Below are 7,656 nucleotides of genomic sequence, written 5' to 3'. Positions count from 1 at the left end.
GTGATGTCTACGCCCCCCTCCTTTTCCTGTAGACAGTGTTGGGCCTCCAAGAGCAGAGGTTTGTAGGACAGCAGCAAGTTTTCCCTTAAGTGGATCACCCAAGGTTTATCGAACTCAGGGAGGAAGAGGTCAAAGATATCCCTCTCATGCAACCCTGCAGCCACAAAGCAAGAAGTCTCTTGTGTCCCCAACACACCTAATAGGTGTACTAGTTCGGCGAAGAGATAGTGAAATACAGGTGGTATGAATAAGCAGTAGTAACGCAGCAGTAGTAACGAGGTAAAACAGTAAACAAGCAGCGATAGCAGTATTTAGGAACAAGGCCTAGGGATTAGACTTTCACTAGTGGACACTCTCAACTTTGATCACATAACAGAATAGATAAATGCATACTCTACACTCTTGTTGGATGATGAACACATTGCGTAGGATTACACGAACCCTCAATGCCGGAGTTAACAAGCTCCACAATTCAATGTTCATATTTAAATAACCTTAGAGTGCATGAAAGATCAATAAGACTAAACCAAGTACTAACATAGCATGCACACTGTCACCTTCATGCTAAGAAAGGAGGAATAGATCACATCAATACTATCATAGCAATAGTTAACTTTGTAATCTACAGGAGATCACAATCATAGCATAAACCAAGTACTAACACGGATGCACACACTGTCACCATTACACCGTGTAGGAGGAATAAAACTACTTTAATAACATCACTAGAGTAGCACATAGATAAATTGTGATACAAAACACATTGCAATCATAAAGAGATATAAATAAGCACTTCACTATGCCATTCATAACAGTGAATAAGTATTATGTGAAATATAGCCTAAGAGACCCACACGGTGCACACACTGTCACCTTTACACACGTGGGACAAGGAGTCTCCGGAGATCACATAAGTAAAATTCACTTGACTAGCATAATGACATCTAGATTACAAGCATCATCATATGAATCTCAATCATGTAAGGCAGCTCATGAGATTATTGTATTGAAGTACATAGGAGAGAGATGAACCACATAGCTACCGGTACAGCCTCGAGCCTCGATGGAGAACTACTCCCTCCTCATGGGAGACAGCAACGTTGATGGAGATGGCGGTGGTGTCGATGGAGGAGCCTTCCGGGGGCACTTCCCCGTCCCGGCGGCGTGCCGGAACAGAGACTCCTGTCCCCCAGATCTTGGCTTCGCGATGGCGGCGGCTCTGGAAGGTTTCTGTGGGTTTCGTCGAACGTGATAGGGTTTTCGCGACGGAGGCTTTAAATAGGCGGAAGGGCAGCCTCGGAGGGGGCCTGGGGCCACCACACCATAGGGCGGCGCGGCCCCCCTCTGGCCGCGCCAGGGTGTAGTGTGGGGCCCCCAGGGCTTCCCTCTGGCGGCTCTCGGGTGTTCTGGAAGGTTCCGGGAAAAATAGGGACCTGGGCGTTGATTTCGTCCAATTCCGAGAATATTTCCTTACTAGGATTTCTGAAACCAAAAACAGCAGAAAACAGCAGCTGGCACTGCGGCATCTCGTCAATAGGTTAGTTCCGGAAAACGCATAAATATGACATAAAGTGTGCATAAAACATGTAGATATCATCAATAATGTGGCATGGAACATAAGAAATTATCGATACGTCGGAGATGTATCAGCATCCCCAAGCTTAGTTCTGCTCGTCCCGAGCAGGTAAAACGATAACAAAGATAATTTCTGAAGTGACATGCCATCATAACCTTGATCATACTATTTGTAAACAGATGTAATGAATGCAGCGATCAAAACAATGGTAATGACATGAGTAAACAAGTGAATCATAAAGCAAAGACTTTTCATGAATAGTACTTCAAGACAAGCATCAATAAGTCTTGCATAAGAGTTAACTCATAAAGCAATAAATCAAAGTAACGGTATTGAAGCAACACAAAGGAAGATTAAGTTTCAGCGGTTGCTTTCAACTTATAACATGTATATCTCATGGATAATTGTCAATGTAAAGTAATATAACAAATGCAATATGCAAGTATGTAAGAATCAATGCACAGTTCACACAAGTGTTTGCTTCTTGAGATGGAGAGAAATAGGTGAACTGACTCAACATAAAAGTAAAAGAAAGGTCCTTCAAAGAGGAAAAGCATCGATTGCTATATTTGTGCTAGAGCTTTGATTTTGAAAACATAAAGAGAGCATAAAAATAAAGTTTTGAGAGGTGTATGTTGTTGTCAACGAATGGTAGCGGGTACTCTAACCCCCTTGCCAGACAAACCTTCAAAGAGCGGCTCCCATTTTATTTTATTTTTGGGTGGCACTCCTTCCAACCTTTCTTTCACAAACCATGGCTAACCGAATCCTCGGGTGCCTGCCAACAATCTCATACCATGAAGGAGTGCCTTTTTATTTTAGTTTTATTATGATGACACTCCTCCCAACCTTTGCTTACACAAGCCATGGCTAACCGAATCCTTCGGGTGCCGTCCAACAATCACATACCATGGAGGAGTGTCTATTTTTGTAAATTAATTTGGGACTGGGAATCCCATTGCCAGCTCTTTTTGCAAAATTATTGGATAAGCGGATGAAGCCACTAGTCCATTGGTGAAAGTTGCCCAACAAGATTGAAAGATAAACACCACATACTTCCTCATGAGCTATAAAACATTGACACAAATCAGAGGTGATAAATTTTGAATTGTTTAAAGGTAGCACTCAAGCAATTTACTTTGGAATGGCAGGAAATACCATGTAGTAGGTAGGTATGGTGGACACAAATGGCATAGTGTTGTTTGGCTCAAGGATTTGGATGCATGAGAAGTATTCCCTCTCGATACAAGGTTTAGGCTAGCAAGGTTGTTTGAAGCAAACACAAGTATGAACTAGTATAGCAAAACTCACATAAAAGACATATTACAAGCATTATAAGACTATACATCGTCTTCCTTGTTGTTCAAACACCTTACTAGAAATTATCTAGACCTTAGAGAGACCAATTATGCAAACCAAATTTTAGCATGCTCTATGTATTTCTTCATTAATAGGTGCAAAGTATATGATGCAAGAGCTTAAACATGAGCACAACAATTGCCAAGTATCACATTACCCAAGACATTATAGCAATTACTACATGTATCATTTTCCAATTCCAACCATATAACAATTTAACGAAGAAGAAACTTCGCCATGAATATTAAAAGCTAAGAACACATGTGTTCATATGAACCAGCGGAGCGTGTCTCTCTCCCACACAAGCATTTATTCAAACAAAACAAAAGCAAACAGACGCTCCAAGTAAAGTACATAAGATGTGACTGAATAAAAATATAGTTTCAAGAGAAGAAACCTGATAAATTGTCGATGAAGAAGGGGATGCCTTGGGCATCCCCAAGCTTAGACGCTTGAGTCTTCTTGAAATATGCAGGGATGAACAACGGGACATCCCCAAGCTTAGAGCTTTCACTCTTCTTGATCATAGTATATCATCCTCCTCTCTTGACCCTTGAAAACTTCCTCCACACCAAACTCGAAACAAACTCATTAGAGGGTTAGTGCATAATCAAAAATTCACATGTTCAGAGGTGACACAATCATTCTTAACACTTCTGGACATTGCACAAAGCTACTGGAAGTTAATGGAACAAAGAAATCCATCCAACACAGCAAAAGAGGCAATGCGAAATAAAAGGCAGAATCTGTCAAAACAGAACTGTCCGTAAAGACGAATTTTAAAATGGTACCAGACTTGCTCAGATGAAAATGCCCAAATTGAATGAAAGTTGCGTACATATATGAGGATCAAGCACGTAAATTTGCAGATTTTTCTGAGTTACCTACAGAGAGGCAGGTCGAAATTCGTGACAGCAAGAAATCTGTTTCTGCGCAGTAATCCAAATCTAGTATTGACTTTACTATCAAAGACTTTACTTGGCACAACAATGCAATAAAATAAGATAAGGAGAGGTTGCTACAGTAGTAACAACTTCCAAGACACAAATATAAAATAGAGGTACTGTAGCAAAATAAACACATGGGTTATCTCCCAAGAAGTTCTTTCTTTATAGCCATTAAGATGGGCTCAGCAGTTTTAATGATGCACTCGCAAGAAATTGTATTTGAAGCAAAAGAGAGCATCAAGAAGAAAATTCAAAACACATTTAAGTCTAACATGCTTCCTATGCATAGGAATCTTGTAAATAAACAAATTCATGAAGCATAATGCAATAAGCATAGAAAGATAAAACAAGTGCAGCTTCAAGATTTTCAGCAAAAAGAGAGGTGTTTTAGTAACATGAAAATTTCTACAACCATATTTTCCTCTCTCATAATAATATCCAGTAACATCATGAGCAAACTCAACAATATAACTATCACATAAAGCATTCTTATCATGAGTCTCATGCATAAAATTATTACTCTCCACATAAGCATAATCAATTTTATTAGTTGTAGTGGGAGCAAATTCAACAAAGTAGCTATCATTATTATTATCATCATCAAATATAGGAGGCAAAGTATCATCAAAGTGAATTTTCTCCTCAATGCTTGGGGGACTAAAAATATCATGAAAACCAGCTTCCCTAAGCTTAGAACTTTCTATATTATTATCAACAATGGTGTTCAAAGCGTTCATACTAATATTACTACCAGCATGCAAATAAGATTCCATAGGTTTTTTAATTTTCGCATCAAACAATCCATGTTTTAAATCAGGAAATAGAGTAAGAAGCTCATTCTTGTCCATTATGCCAAACTAGTGTAAACAAGAAACAAAAAGATGCATTTGCAGGATCTAAAGGAAATAGCTTCGAGTAGTTACAACGGCGAAAATAGCTTAGTAGCCGAGATCCGGAGTGTGAGTACCTTTTACCTTTCCTCCCCGGCAACGGCGCTAGAAAATAGCTTGCTGTCCACAACTGGCGCGTGGTTGACATGGGAGGTTTGATGGCGGTTGACGGGCTTGATGGAGTGTCTTGATTCGTCCCCGGCAACGGCGCCAGAAAATAGCTTGATGTCTACGCCCCCCTCCTTTTCCTGTAGACAGTGTTGGGCCTCCAAGAGCAGAGGTTTGTAGGACAGCAGCAAGTTTTCCCTTAAGTGGATCACCCAAGGTTTATCGAACTCAGGGAGGAAGAGGTCAAAGATATCCCTCTCATGCAACCCTGCAACCACAAAGCAAGAAGTCTCTTGTGTCCCCAATACACCTAATAGGTGTACTAGTTCGGCGAAGAGATAGTGAAATACAGGTGGTATGAATAAGCAGTAGTAACGCAGCAGTAGTAACGCAGTAAAATAGTAAACAAGCAGCGATAGCAGTATTTAGGAACAAGGCCTAGGGATTAGACTTTCACTAGTGGACACTCTCAACTTTGATCACATAACAGAATAGATAAATGCATACTCTACACTCTTGTTGGATGATGAACACATTGCGTAGGATTACACGAACCCTCAATGCCGGAGTTAACAAGCTCCACAATTCAATGTTCATATTTAAATAACCTTAGAGTGCATGAAAGATCAATAAGACTAAACCAAGTACTAACATAGCATGCACACTGTCACCTTCATGCTAAGAAAGGAGGAATAGATCACATCAATACTATCATAGCAATAGTTAACTTTGTAATCTACAGGAGATCACAATCATAGCATAAACTAAGTACTAACACGGATGCACACACTGTCACCATTACACCGTGTAGGAGGAATAAAACTACTTTAATAACATCACTAGAGTAGCACATAGATAAATTGTGATACAAAACACATTGCAATCATAAAGAGATATAAATAAGCACTTCACTATGCCATTCATAACAGTGAATAAGTATTCTGTGAAATATAGCCTAAGAGACCCACACGGTGCACACACTGTCACCTTTACACACGTGGGACAAGGAGTCTCCGGAGATCACATAAGTAAAATTCACTTGACTAGCATAATGACATCTAGATTACAAGCATCATCATATGAATCTCAATCATGTAAGGCAGCTCATGAGATTATTGTATTGAAGTACATAGGAGAGAGATGAACCACATAGCTACCGGTACAGCCCCGAGCCTCGATGGAGAACTACTCCCTCCTCATGGGAGACAGCAGCGTTGATGGAGATGGCGGTGGTGTCGATGGAGGAGCCTTCCGGGGGCACTTCCCCGTCCCGGCGGCGTGCCGGAACAGAGACTCCTGTCCCCCAGATCTTGGCTTCGCGATGGCGGCGGCTCTGGAAGGTTTCTGTGGGTTTCGTCGAACGTGATAGGGTTTTCGCGACGGAGGCTTTAAATAGGCGGAAGGGCAGCCTCGGAGGGGGCCTGGGGCCACCACACCATAGGGCGGCACGGCCCCCCCTCTAGCCGCGCCAGGGTGTAGTGTGGGGCCCCCAGGGCTTCCCTATGGCGGCTCTCGGGTGTTCTGGAAGGTTCCGGGAAAAATAGGGACCTGGGCGTTGATTTCGTTCAATTCCGAGAATATTTCCTTACTAGGATTTCTGAAACCAAAAACAGCAGAAAACAGCAGCTGGCACTGCGGCATCTCGTCAATAGGTTAGTTCCGGAAAACGCATAAATATGACATAAAGTGTGCATAAAACATGTAGATATCATCAATAATGTGGCATGGAACATAAGAAATTATCGATACGTCGGAGACGTATCAGTACGCTGCCCAACTCGGGTGCATCCTCCGGAGCACGGTCTCGATCAACACCGAGAACCTCAGGCATACTGACCGAGCGAATTTGCGCACCCTCCTCTTCAAGAAGCTGCACGAACGATACGAGTTCGCGGTGGACTGCTCAGAAAAGCGTCTCATGCGGAACAAAGTGCACAATGCCGCCCTCACGAAGATGAGCACCGCCCTCGCTAGTTGGAGGAACCGAGTGAAGAAAATGATTAATAATGGTGAGATTTACGAGAAGATCAAGGAGTCAAATCCCTCGATCACCGAGCAAGACTACGCTGATTTCAAGATCAAGTGCGAGAGCGAGTCAACGTCGGATTCTAGTCAGTAGGGGAAGGACATGCGAAAACTGAACTTAGGCACCCACAAACTTGGTCTTGGCGGTTTTAGGGTGGCGCAACCGAAATGGGATGCTGCGGATGAGGAGCGTGTGAAGAACGGCCTCGAGCCCCTCTTCCCGCAATACAAAAACAAGCAAACCAGGAACTTTCTCCTGGCCCGGTACCGTATTCACCCGGAAACAAAGGAGCTCACCACCACTCCGGATGTGAAGCAGTTTGAGGCTCTTCTGGTAAGGAATGCACCCGCTTAATTAGCTCCTTTATGGTTGCATTCTTATTGATGAATCCAAATTTCTAAATGGTTCATGCATGTTCCTCCCGTAGGCTAAGAAGGTTGCTGCGGAAAGTGAAAAGGAAGCTAGTAGCGGCGTGGGGTCCACGAGCTCCTCGCAGTGTGCCCCTTGGGACAACCCTTTAAATAGGGCGTTGAATGCCCACAAGAAGAGGGATCCATTGAGTAAGCCGACGTCGGCGGGTCGTGTGGTCGGCGAAGGATGCTCTATGAAATGGTCAGAATACTATAAGTCGGGGAAAAAGGATAAAAAGGCCACCATCGATGAGAAGGAGGTCGCAGAGCTCAAGGCACAAGTTGCGCAGATCCCGACATTGGTCCAGGAGCAAGTGCGGCAACAAGTGCAACATATCGT

The sequence above is a fragment of the Lolium perenne genome, chromosome 7 (genome assembly GCF_019359855.2).
Source record: "Lolium perenne isolate Kyuss_39 chromosome 7, Kyuss_2.0, whole genome shotgun sequence".
Taxonomy (NCBI): Eukaryota; Viridiplantae; Streptophyta; class Magnoliopsida; order Poales; family Poaceae; genus Lolium; species Lolium perenne.
The sequence above is the reverse complement of the archived record's forward strand: the minus strand, read 5'-3'. Positions refer to the sequence as shown.